The following is a 14,093-nucleotide window of genomic DNA, read 5'->3' on the forward strand; positions in this document are numbered from 1 at the left end:
AAGAAGCAATGATAGAGTGGATCATAGAACTGAGCAAGAGTGCTCATCAATCCCTCATCCACTTGAGTAGTCAACAGCGGCAGAAGCTTCCCATATCGAGCTTTGAAACCCAAGGGATCTAATACATATGATGTCAGATTCCTTAACTCTTTGACATCAGGCTGCTTGAAGCTGTATTTCTTTGTATACCTTTTTGGTCTTTCCATGTCTGAAAATTTTGCAAATAAACCCTTTTAAGTTCCTTGAAAATTTTCTCTTTTGATGACATGAATGCGGATGAATGCGTGAATGCATGAATGCAACAAGCACACTCAAGGATCAAACAAAGCACACCAAACAAAGGTCGTGGGAAAGCTCTTTGTATCCCTAATATCAATCATCCATTTTGGTGGATTTAGGTTTTCACCTTATCGACACCCAAGTTCCATTGATATTAACGGTACATGAACCGGTTCGAACATTCTTAATATCAACCAGCCGCTTTGATGGATTTTAGGTTTTACACCTGATCCGGGATCCATTGATATTAACAATGTTTGAACGACTCAACCACGAATCACGGGTTTGTTGAGAGTCACGAGCATGGAGTCTCGGTTAAGAACCACCCAAAGGGAGTGTACTAGGGTTTAAACCTGCCAGACATGTTCTATCAGAGGTTCCCATAATCATCGTTCCATCTTTCGAATATTATCGGAGGAACGAATACTCGTATTCCAAGAATATTCTCAAGAGAAACTCTTATGAGTGTAGTATCGCGTAACAATCGTATCAGAACTGACATCTGAACGACCTCCGCACTACGGTCCTAAAAATAGGCCAAGATGGGTTTGGTAAACTAAGGTCCTTGGCTTCTGCGGAACATGATTGAAAGAATAATGCCTAACCACAAATAACTTGTGTGACATTATTAGTTCAACATGACCTCCACCAAGTGAATGGGCTTGCAAGTCAACTGGCTAAGGACTACTCCACACCAGTCGACAAGACTATGCCATTCTCCTATCCTAGAGTGCACTCGAGTTCGGGTATAGAACTCATCTCACAGATCACCAAAGCAAACAACAAATGTATATCAAGCAATTCACACATTACAATCAATACAGTGATCCCAAATTGTACAAAAATATGTCAGATAAAGAGTAACAATATAGCACAACAAGGGTGAAAAGTAGGCAATACCACCAAGGATTCTTGTTTACTCTCCCCAGCAGAGTCGCCACTTTTCTGTGACGGTGTATTCGTCGCTATATGATCTATCGATTAAATCATAAGCTAAGAGATACATTGAAATTTCGAGTCGCCACCGCACTTTTATTTATCCAAAGGATTGGCTAAAAAGCGAACAAAAGCCTAAGAAGTTTTACACGTAGAAAACTAATAAAAAGATCAGAGAGTCTGGGTAAGGGGTAAATTACGCAATGGGAAGGTGTTAGGCACCCACTACGTCCTAGGTACTCCTAGGGAGCCCTTTTCACACTTGTTGTAAAAGATTGTTATTTGTTATGACATAAAGATTGTGCAAACATGATTGGGATGATGAGAAAAGAATATACATTTTATTATTGGGTTATATTTATTTTTGTGTTATTGGGTTTGAACGGATGAACCCGCTGCCTACGTACCTTCCATCAAAGGTAAGGATCAAAACGCCGTAGTTCGGCTAAAAGATTTCCAAAAGTTGGTGGATTCAGTTTTAAACACAAGCACTGAGGCTTTTCATTATCAATGGGAGAACACTCGACCAAAAACAACATCCACCATGCGAGGATAGCTTCGACGTACTAGAGGGGTTAGCCCTGTTTTCAGTACGGAAGTCTTACTGTCGACTCACTAAGGATAGGCAAGATTTACATCAACCACAATGATAACTGAAACCTATGGCTAATGCATGAAAAGATTAACAATGGACAGAGCCAAAACAAGTGAATGAGTGAAGTTAATTGATTGTGATTATGAAAATGAAGTCAAAGTATGATTAAGATTGATTCAAAGAAGTATTATGAAATGGAGTTTGAAAAAAGTCAAGGACTTGGGTCCAGGTTTTTAGTTTGAAAACATGAGGATGTTTGCACAATATCTATGTCAAGTTTGAAATCAAAGTGTGAAAAGGTTTAGGACATAATGAGGATGAATGGATGAAAATGGGTTGTAAAACTTCTTAGAAGGTTCACTTCTTGAAATCATATGGGAGATGATTCAAGTGTGTCCTTTGGAATAGCAATGGATAATAACAAGCAAGAAAGTCAACAAAAGCGGATATCGGATGCCAATCACTGGGCTTATACCAATCTCCTAAAATAAAACTGGATATCAGATGCCACTCAATGGACTTACACTAATCTCCACAGAAGAAACAAGAGATGAAACACGAAAGTCAACTGCCAATCTATCTGGACTTAGGTTAACTCCACGGATGATCACAGGAAAACCAAAGCCACATTACAGGGACTTACAATGGATCCTCACATACAAGAACAAAAGCAACAATATGATCACAGGAATGCAAATGCCAACTTACAGGGACTTATAATTGCAACCTCTCATACAAACAGATAAACCAACTTATGATCACAGGAAAGCAGATGCCAACTTACAGGGACTTATAACTGCAACCTCTCATACAAATCAAACAGATCAAATTATGATCATAGGACAACAGATGCCAACTTACAGGGACTTATAACTGTATCCTCACATACAAGCAGATAAAACAGAAGATATGAGTGACCAATGAGGTCTTACACTCTATCCTTCCATATCATAGGAGCAAATGCCAAAGCAATGGACTTACAATTGTCCTCAATGGGTAAGCAACAATGATAGCATCACAAAGACAAATGAGATGATCATGCATTAATGGCAATTGATGATGATGATAAATGCATAACATACAGGCAAACAAGTGCACATGGAGCAATCAATCAATCAATGAATATCAAACAACACACTCTATAGCCAAACAAAGGGGCTCACACAAGAGGGTTTGACTATGAAAGTCCACTGTAATGGGTAAATGTCGCTCTTAACCTTGCCATTGAGAGGCTAAGGTGAAGCAGATGAAAAGGAGATGAGGGGTGTGCCTCATTGCTTCTATCCCTGATCAGGGAGAGCATCAAATAATAGAAAGTGGGGGAGTTCAGAAAGATGGAACTCTTTCCCCATTATTGACTCGATTAGATCTTGGGTATTTATCTCAATGCTTCAACCATGTAATGGGAGCAAGGAGAGGACACACTGAATAGTGGGGGATAGATTACTTATCCCTACCTTCCACCAATTGCCTTACTTGAAGGACTTTTCCTGCTTGGGACAATTTTAAACACACACAGGCATTGCCTCTTAAGGAGGACTTCAGACAGTTTGCCCGGTCAAATAACAGACCGGGTCTCCAGACTACATGAAGAAGAAGTAATTATACCTCAAAGCAAATGCTAAATAGCAAAGCAAGCAACTAAAGCAACTAAAGTGTACCTGAAAAAGTCAAACTTATTAGTAAACAAGTCAACAGTTCAAACCAAAAGAAATGGATAAACAACAGTCAACCATAAACAGAGGTGCCAAGGCACAAAGCCAAACTCATATGAGTCACACCTACAAAACAAGGGTTAGCACAATATATATAATCCAACTCAATCAAATTTGAATGGCCTTTGAGGCATTGGTGCTTAACCTGAAACAATAGCTCAATTGTAAGCTTAAAAGACCACTAGGACTAGCCTAGGGTCAAAGATGAAAGAAAAAGTCAAAACAACAAAGAAAAGTCAACCAAAGTCAAGGTCAAACATTTAGTAAGCAATCACAATTGGGCCCACATTCAAATCATGCATCATTGTCATTTCATACACAAAGGAATGCAAAGCATGGCAAAGGAAAGCATATAGAAGTCAACAGCAAGACTTCATTCAAAAGTCAACCCAAACAATCTCAAAAATCACCAAATAAATCACATTCAATCCTAACATCTAGCATGGCAAGCATGTCAAATTTCATGGCATTTGGATGAGAGGAAGGCAGTCAATTAAAATCAAGAAGTCAACACAATTTCAAGTAAGCACAATGAAAGTCAACAAACATGGGTCAACTTCAAAAAATCATATCAAATTGGAAACAGATGATAAATGAATGAAATTAACACCAATGCAAAGCTCAAGGAGTCTAGTTATCACATATGAAATTTCATGATCATTCAATATGGTATGAGGATTTCACAAAGGATTTGGCAATGTGTAGCACAAAAAGTCAACATTTGACTAGGTAGGGAAGAAAATTCACAATCAAATGGAAAACAGCATGATTAAATCCCAGAAAATTCATACACAAACTAGACATGTAAGAGATCATTCATGCAAAAAATTGGATCATTTGGAGGCCAGGAGACATGTGAACAAAAATCATACATTTGCATATCATTGGTGTGACACAAATTGTCACACCCTAGTTCAAAAATTCATATCTAGCAAACCACAAATGATAAATGCACAATCTTTATACCAAAATGAAGATGAGTGAGTCTAGTTTCACCACAAAAAATTTCAGGAGCAATGGATACATCATGACAATTTCACAATTGGAATGGCAAAGGGTGTCAAATATGCATACTTGTTAAGAAACTTCATGCCAATTAAAATCCAGTCAGCCAAAAAATAATTAAAAATCATAATTAAATACTAGACACATTCATGAACATGATGGAAAAATTTTCATGATTTTTGGATGAATAATGAATGAGAAATGAATTGTTGAAGTTTGATGAATAATTGAACAAAATATGAAACACATAGCATGGCATATGGTCAAACAAGGGGTCAACGGTGGCATTTTTGTAATAAGCGAGCCACTTACTCAAAACACTGCGTTTTGTGGAGAGAAACGAAATGTTCTCATTGGTCCAAACCCAATGGAACAGTAAACCCACCAATCCAGTTCAAATTCTGGGTTCAAGATAAACCCTAGGGTTTATGCAGCATGGCTATGGCATTTTCAAGCAATCGATCAAAAAAACAACATCAACTAAACAGCAACATGTAACATGACAATCATGCAACAATCAAGCAGCCACGACCAAACACAATAAACACGAATCATGTGGATTTCTGGACGGCTTAAGATAGCAAAACAGCAACAGGGTATTCATCATCTTTAAGCAAAATTCGACCAAGAACAAAATTACCAGAAACGACAAACAAGCATGGCAATAGCATCAGTAAGCATCAAGCAGCATAAATCCATCATCAATTTTTCATGAAACACGACAAAGTCCATGAATCAAGCAGAAGAACATCAATCATCAAACATATGGTCATGCATGAAACTTTCCAGAAATGACTAGGGAGCATATCAATAGAAGCATTGAAGCATGGTGATGATAAATCCAAGCATGGTTTTCAGTATAACACAGCATGGAGTGAGATTCGAACAAAAATACATATGAGCATAAAGCTTAAATCTCAGATTTCTTACAACCTAGTCAACCAATTCATATGAGACCAAGTGCATCAACTTCAGCAGGTTAAGACCTATACTACACATGTGGTAGTTTGGCAAATGAAGGAAATCGATACTTACTTGATTCTGAAGAAAATCGTAAATCAGTGGTTGTTTGATGCTGTTGTGCTGAAACAGATGAGGTTTGTAGCTCCAAATGCTGAATGCTCGAAGACTTTGAGCTCAAACATGTCGATTCCAACTCTAAAACACATCTGCCATTGTTGGAGCATGGAAATAACAGAGCTCGAGATGATGGTTACAGCTAGTGCTCTTTCCTTGCAAAGGCCTCCAAATGCTTTGTATGTGAAGGAACAAACCAAAGATGCAAGGGTTCTTTTGAGTTTTTAACAGAAAAATGCAAGTATGTAAAAATGTGAAATGAGAGAGTATGGAATTTTTGTCGTGTGGAGGCTGCTCTCTAGGGTTGGAAATGTCAGAAAAGTTGCTTTTATTGGTCTGTTTAGAGTTGGTTTAGGGAATGGTAAGCTTGATTAGCTTTAATGAAATCACTTGCATTTTTGCTAAGTTGGAAATAAGTGAATGTGGAGGGTGTAGCATTGCACGGTTTTGGGCTTGGACAGGCTGCATACAGACTTTTGTTTTTGCTGTTTTACCTTTGCACATGAAAAGCTGTCCTTGTTTTACTCTTTTCAAACCATTTGCAAAAAATACCAACTTTGCATCTTTGCACAAAATGATAGTAAAATGGTGGTATGAACATGATTTAGGGCTTGGAGCAAGTTTCAAAAATGATTCTAAACCTTTCCCAATTGGCCAAAGTGAGAAAAAGTCAAAGAATCAAAAAGTCAATGGTTGGTCAAACTTGAATTTTAAATGAAATAGGTCCAAAAATGCCATTTTGATTGGCAAGGTTTTGATGAATGAAATTTATATTTTTGGAAAGAGGAGGAAAAATGTGGTTTGTAGGAAAAAACCCCACCAAATTTGGCCTTATGGTTTGAGAGTTATGGCTCTTTGAAGTTCACAAATTTCTGAAATTGAATTGATCATATCTTGACAACCACACATGGGATTTGAGAGTTCTTGGACTTTTTGAAAATGGGAGAACAAGATCTTCAACTTTCATGTTGGGAAAAAATTCATTTGAAGCTTGTATCATGATGTAAGTTGAAGATCAAGAAGTTTCCATTTTTGGCAGTTGAAATTACAGGTCCACTTTCTATTTTGGGAAATTTCTGTTTGACTTGATTTTCTTCCATGATGAGGTTGAACATGATATATGAGGCTTATATGAGCATGAATGAGCTTCTTCAAATCAATTCTATCCATCAAATCACTGATTAAATCCACAGTTGACCAAGTTTGACTTTTCTAGGGTTTTGGATGACTGATGCATTTCTGATGAATTCCAAACCCTAATTCCTTGAGACCTTGACTTCAAATGATATCCCAAGTCATATGAACTCTTGATTATTGATCATGGTGCCCAAATTCTGCAAGAATGGCCACCATCCATTGCTTTGACTGACTGTTGACTGTCTTTGACCTAATTGCTGATGATTGCTTCCACTGCAAGCAACAAGGTTAGAATGACAATATTTTTGTACTTTTTGGTTAATAAACATATGAAAAGCAAAGATATACAAAGGCAAAGTATGCTTGGTGATCAAGAAACAACCCACAAGGCAACCAACCCACTAGGAGGGAAACTAGGGCATGCAGTGATCCTTGAGACAATGATATGATATGTTATGGGCCATGAGGGATCTTAGGGCCCAAAATTGGGGTCTTACACTGGGGACAGGAGTTTATTGCACAGATAAAATCTGTTGTATAAGCAACTCCATTGGGGAATCTATCCAAGGGATAAAGGGATTCTGGGGATCAACCACCAAGTACCGTACCCACCAAGGAGATCACATCTGTTGAGGAGGAAAGGTTGCTACTCCGCTGAAGGGGAGAGTGGTGAATATCTCAACAAGCATTCCACTCAGTAGGATAACCACAAAAGGCTCCGGAGGAAGAAGATACAGTCATGCCAGGAATGTGAACAAATGTCTTACCCTGTTGGAGATCATACCATCCTTGGGAGAGCACTGAGGATCTCCTAAGTATCCTTTCGTCGTTGTGAATGTTCACTTTGTTTAAAAAACAAGTTATGAAAAATTCGTTTCTTCAAAATAATGATATTTTCTCAATTAAAACATGCAAAACATTTGTCGAATAGAAACAAATAAGAGTGCAAATAATTGGATAAAAGTCTCAAATTTATTTGATGGAATGGTAGTCTGCAAATGGAAAGACTCCATAGATCTTTACAAATTTGAAATTGGTGATATATATTGGAAAAGGGCTACATTGAACATAATGACCATTTCTCCACCAATTCTAAATTCAATGTATTCAAAGCTTCGGTTGATGACGAATGGGCGAGAATCTCTGACGGATGACAGTTGTAGAACAAAGTCTTGTCAGGATGCAGTTACTTGCCAAATCCCTAATTTTTGCCTAGATTGCCCCAGGATGAGGTACTCAATCTAGCGGGATACCTATATTCATTTTTCATGTCTCTAACTTTTTCCTGGACCGCTCTTTCGGGTTTTCAATCCACCGAGACGCTCATTTTTGCCTAAGCCGCCCTTTCGAGTTTTCAACTTAGCGAGCTATTCTATTTTTATTTCTAGGCGAAGTATTTCTTGACTGCATCTGAATTCACAGGACGAGTGAAATCCTCCCCATCCATAGTTGTAAGTATCAAAGCACCACCTGAAAAGGCTCTCTTAACAACATATGGACCTTCATAGTTTGGAGTCCACTTGCCACTGGAATCGGGCGCGAAAGACAAGACTTTCTTGAGCACAAGGTCACCTTCTCGGAACACACGAGGCTTGACCTTCTTATCAAAGGCTTTCTTCATTCTTTGTTGATATAATTGACCATGGCACATGGCAGTCAATCTCTTCTCTTCTATCAAGTTCAGCTGGTCATAACGACTCTGAACCCATTCAGCATCAGTCAACTTGGCCTCTATCAAGACTCTCATTGATGGGATCTCCACCTCTACTGGGAGTACAACCTCCATACCTTAAACAAGAGAGAAAGGGGTTACCCCTGTTGAAGTGCGGACAAACGTACGATATCCATGTAAAGCAAATGGCAACATCTCATGCCAATTCTTATACGTGACAACCATTTTCTGGATAATTTTCTTGATATTCTTATTAGCAGCTTCAACAGCCCCATTCATCTTGGGTTTATAAGGAGAAGAGTTATGATGCACAATCTTGAACTCACTACACAGTTCTTTCATCATCTTGTTGTTCAAGTTAGATCCATTATCAGTAATGATCTTATCTGGCACACCATAACGACATATGAGTTGATTCTTAATAAACTTCACGACCACCTGCCTGGTCACATTTGCATACGATGCCGCTTCAACCCACTTGGTGAAGTAATCAATTGCTACGAGAATAAATCTGTGTCCATTAGATGCTTTTGACTCTATCATGCCAATCATGTCAATTCCCCACATGGAGAAAGGCCAAGGTGATGAAATCACATTCAGAAGTTTCGGGGGAATATGAATCTTATCCATATAAATCTGACACTTATGGCATTTCTTCACATATTTGCAGCAGTCAGACTCCATTGTCAGCCAATAGTAGCCTGCTCTCAACATCTTTCTAGCCCTGACATGTCCATTGGAATGAGTACCAAATGAACCCTCGTGGACCTCAGTCATCAACAGGTCTGCTTCGTGTCTATCCACGCATCTGAGTAGGACCATGTCAAAGTTTCTCTTATAAAGCACATCACCATTGAGGTAGAAACTTCCTGACAATCTCCTCAAAGTCTTCCTATCTTTCACAGATGCCCCAGGAGGGTAAACCTGGTTCTAAAGGAAGCACTTGATGTCATAATACCACGGCTTATCATCTTTCACCTCTTCTACCACAACACATGAGCTAGTCTGTCCAAGCGCATCACAGTGATATTGGGGACTTCGTTCCAAAGTTTTACCACAATCATCGAAGCAAGTGTAGCAAAAGCGTCTGTCATCCGATTCTCATCTCGAGGAATATGATGGAAGTCAACCTCAGTAAAGAATGTTGAAATCCTCCTCGCATAATCCCTATATGGAATGAGACCAGGCTGATTCGTTAACCATTCACCCTTGATCTGATTAACAACGAGGGCCGAATCACCATATACATCAAGATGCTTGATCCTTAGATCAATGCATTCCTCCAATCCCATAATACAAGCTTCATACTCAGCCATATTATTCGTGCATTTGAAAGTTAGCCTTGCTGTAAAAGGAAAATATGTGCCCCTAGGAGTAATAATCACTGCCCCAATACCATTTCCATACTGATTTACAGCGCCATCAAATATCATACTCCATCTGGAATCAGGCTCTGGCCCTTCATCGAGTGTAGGTTCATCACAGTCTTTCATTTTCAAATACAGAATTTCCTCATCTGGAAAATCATACTGAACTGACTGATAATCCTCGATCGGCTGATGTGCCAAGTGGTCAGCCAAGATACTACCTTTGATAGCCTTCTGAGCTCGATACTCAATATCATACTCAGATAACAACATCTGTCACCGGGCGATCCTCCCTGTTAAAGCAGGCTTCTCGAAGATGTACTTGATTGGATCCATTCTAGATATCAACCAAGTCGTATGATTTATCATATACTGGCATAAGCGCTTAGCAGCCCAAGCCAAAGCACAACATGTCTTCTCAAGCAATGAGTATCGAGACTCACAATCAGTGAACTTCTTGCTCAAGTAGTAAATATCATATTCTTTCTTTCCCGATTCGTCTTGCTGACCAAGGACACAACCCATTGAGTCTTCCAGAACAGTCAGATACATGATCAAAGGTCTCCCTTCCACGGGCGGAGACAGGATCGGAGGTTCAGACAAATACTCTTTAATGCTATTGAAAGCTTTCTGGCAATCCTCAGTCCAATCATGGGACTGATCTTTCCGGAGGAGCTTGAATATCGGCGCACATGTGGCAGTCATGTGGGATATGAATCTGGAAATATAATTCAAGCGACCAAGAAAACCTCGGACTTGCTTCCTAGTTTTGGGCGCAGACATCTCTTGTATTGCTTTGACCTTTATAGGGTCAACCTCAATACCTCTTTCACTGACAATAAAGCCCAATAACTTGCCGGAACAGACTCCAAATGTACACTTGTTGGGATTTAGACGAAGCTTGTACTTCCTCAAACGCTGAAAAAGCTTCAACAAGCGCTGTACATGTTCAACTTCCGTTCTTGACTTGGCGATCATATCATCAACATATACCTCGATCTCCTTGTGCATCATATCATGAAACAAGGTGGTCATAGCTCATTGATACGTGGCTCCGGCGTTCTTCAAACCGAAGGGCATCACTCGATAACAGAATGTTCCCCAAGGTGTGATGAATGTTGTCTTCTCCATATCCTCGGGTGCCATCTTGATCTGATTATATCCGGAAAATCCGTCCATAAATGAGAAGACATTGAATTTAGCTGTATTGTCAACCAACATATCAATATGTGGTAGAGGAAAATCATCTTTTGGACTAGCTTTATTCAAGTCTCTATAGTCCACACACATCCGGACTTTTCCGTCTTTCTTAGGTACGGGCACAATATTGGCCACCCATTGAGGATATGTAGAAGTCACCAGAAACCCTGCATCAATTTGCTTCTGAACTTCCTCTTTTATTTTCACTGCCATATCAGGATGAGTTCTTCTGAGCTTCTACTTCACAGACACGCACTCAGGCTTCAAAGGTAAGAAATGTTGCACAATGTCTGTATCTAGACCAGGCATGTCTTCATATGACCAGGCAAAGACATCAACATATTCTCGTAGCAATTCGATCAACCCCTTCTTAACAGACTCTTCCAGGAGTGCCCCAATCTTCACCTCTCGCACACAATCTTCAGACCCCAAGATGCGGCTGAATGATCTTCTCTTCATGCTCAAGTAGACGGGTAATCTCGTCAGGAATCTCTTCAACATCATCTTCTCCTGCCTCAAATACAGGGAATTCAAAGTTGGGAGATGGTGTTGGGTCATTATGTTCAATGGGTTTGATCAACCTGCGTAATGATTTTGGATATGAAAAGCTTTAGAATTCAAACAAGGCAATCATTATGCAGATGAAAAGATTGATTTTATTTTATTTTTAGGTTTTATGTGATCACCAATTTCATGCAAAAAACAAAAAGGGAAAATAATTGGAAAAACAAACATTTAACATGAATCTATTGAATGAAACTATCATTGTATTTATGCGCCAACAATGTCATCACTCTTCCTTTTGGCATGGGTGTCATACCCCAATTTTGACCCTGAATCGCTGATTCAACACATTAATCATAGCTATTGCATGTCTACATATCATACCATGCATTCCATACCGCATAGTGCCTAAAATATCAGTCGAAATAATTTTTTTGGAAATTACAGATAAACCGATTGAATTAATCAACGGATGTGCGTCAAATCAGTGAATGAAAAATTTTAAAATCAAGCTTCTAGACATCAATTTTATTAATCTACGTTTCGCGTAGTTTAATCCGGTATGCTCGATTTATTTTTCAGCTAATTTTCTTGGCCACCTTTTTGATCAGCTCAAGCCTATTTAATCGGTCAAAATTTATTTCAAAATTAAAAGAAACGCTGTATTTTTTCCAATAAATTTATTTCACACTGATTATTTTGGTGCATTCAGTTTAATTTTTCGAGCATTTTTTGCGTCTAATTTTTATTTATTTTAAACCCATTTTTTATCCTTTTGTCAAAAGATTCAGAAAAGTTAAATAGGATTGTTCATGTCTTTATTTTTATTTTATTATGGTTATTTTTAAAGGTGTGAATTTTTATTTCCTTTGATTAATTTAATTTGTTTTTAAATTAGAGCATCTAGAAGGGGTATTTTTATTATTTAAATTAGTTGTGTTTCTTTGCTTTCATATTGACCATTAGATTCAATTGATCAATGGTTCATGCTTGCAATCCATGTAATTTTTGTTTCAACCAATAAAAAAAAATAGGAATAAATTAAAAATAAGAAAAGGAATAGAAGGATATCTCTCTCCTCTCTCTCACTTTTCAAAAGAGGACAAAAAAATAAAAATCTCTCCTTCCAAAAAAGGGACTCTCAACGTCTCTCTTGAGGATCTCATTAAGAGATCCCTCTCTCTGAAAACAAAAAGACAAAAAATATAAAAAATAAATAAGTGAAACAGTCTTTCCTCTTCTTCATTCGTCAACCCTAAACCCCCAATCCGCCTCCACACGCCTCCTTCACTCCACGAAACCTTCACTCACGAAACCCTCAATCTTCTGCACTCACCATCACCACCGGAACATACAATCTACACCCTAAACCATCGTTCACATCCAATCGACTTCACTCTCTCTCCACCACTCATTTCCTCACTCCAAACCTAAACCCGCCGTCCTACACGCACGGTAGACAACAGCGTTGCTGCCCCGGTCGATGTTGGACTCGCTACTGCCATAGATGCGGACCCTATATGGGAGAGTATTTTGGCTAGGGAGTTGCCTTCTATGGATTCGGTGGTGAAAGTGTTCTGTGTCCACACAAAGCCGAACTTCCTGTTACCATGGCAGAGGAAGAGGGTTTGTCATAAGTGGGAAGAGGGTTCTCACCAATGCGCATTCCGTCGAGCATTACACGCAGGTCAAGCTCAAGAAACGTGGCTCTGACACTAAGTACTTGGCTACTGTTCTTGCCATTGGAACCGAGTGTGATATTGCCATGCTTACCGTTGATGATGTTGAGTTCTGGCAAGGTATGTCACCTGTGGAGTTTGGGGATTTGCCTACCCTTCAAGATGCAGTAACTGTTGTGGGCTACCCAATTGGAGGAGACACTATCTCTGTGACCAGTGGTGTTGTATCACGTATTGAGATTTTATCTTACGTCCATGGTTCCACAGAACTTCTAGGTTTACAGATAGATGCTGCTATAAATTCTGGAAATTCTGGCGGACCTACATTCAATGGATTATGAGAAGAATAAAGGATATACTGGGTTCCCTATTCTGGGAGCGATAAGAAGCAGAAGCCGATCTAAAAGATTAGCAGGAAGGTTTTGAACAATCAGTTAACCGTCAACAACAACATAACCTGCTGCTCGGATGCAAACAATGGTAACCTCTACATTCTGAACTTATATTCAATCCAATCCATTTTGGTTCAAATTCCGTCATACTCCGAAAACAGTGGCTATTGTCATTTATTTTTGGGTGTTTGTAAATGGTCTTTCATAGTTTTTTTTGAGCAGGGTTCTGTAGAGTTGTTGTTGCAGGTTCGTCAGTTCTGCAAACCAGTTCCTTGCCGAAGGTTCTGGTTTAGTAAGTTCGGTTTTGATACCGTTAATTTGTAATGTAGCTATAGTGTTTGTGTTGTGCGTGTGTGATAGTTAATGACTGTGAGAATTAGATTAAAAGTAGCATGTTGCGTACAATATTGATGTGTGGTTATGTCGATTGTTATGTGAAAGGTTATGATGTTTGCTTGGAAACCACTGAGATTGAGACCGATTCGTCCTTGTTTGTTTTGTTTAAGTTATCATGTTATTCATAAACTGTAGATGA

The 14,093-nt window shown here is 38.9% G+C and overlaps 1 pseudogene; it reads left to right on the plus strand.

Moving 5' to 3' along the window:
* The window catches only part of LOC127079218 (protease Do-like 9), a 98,166-nt pseudogene extending 84,659 nt beyond the window's left edge, over positions 1-13,507 (plus strand).
* The last annotated feature ends 586 nt before the right edge of the window (positions 13,508-14,093 follow it).

The sequence above is a fragment of the Lathyrus oleraceus genome, chromosome 5 (genome assembly GCF_024323335.1).
Source record: "Lathyrus oleraceus cultivar Zhongwan6 chromosome 5, CAAS_Psat_ZW6_1.0, whole genome shotgun sequence".
In the NCBI taxonomy this organism is placed as follows: Eukaryota; Viridiplantae; Streptophyta; class Magnoliopsida; order Fabales; family Fabaceae; genus Lathyrus; species Lathyrus oleraceus.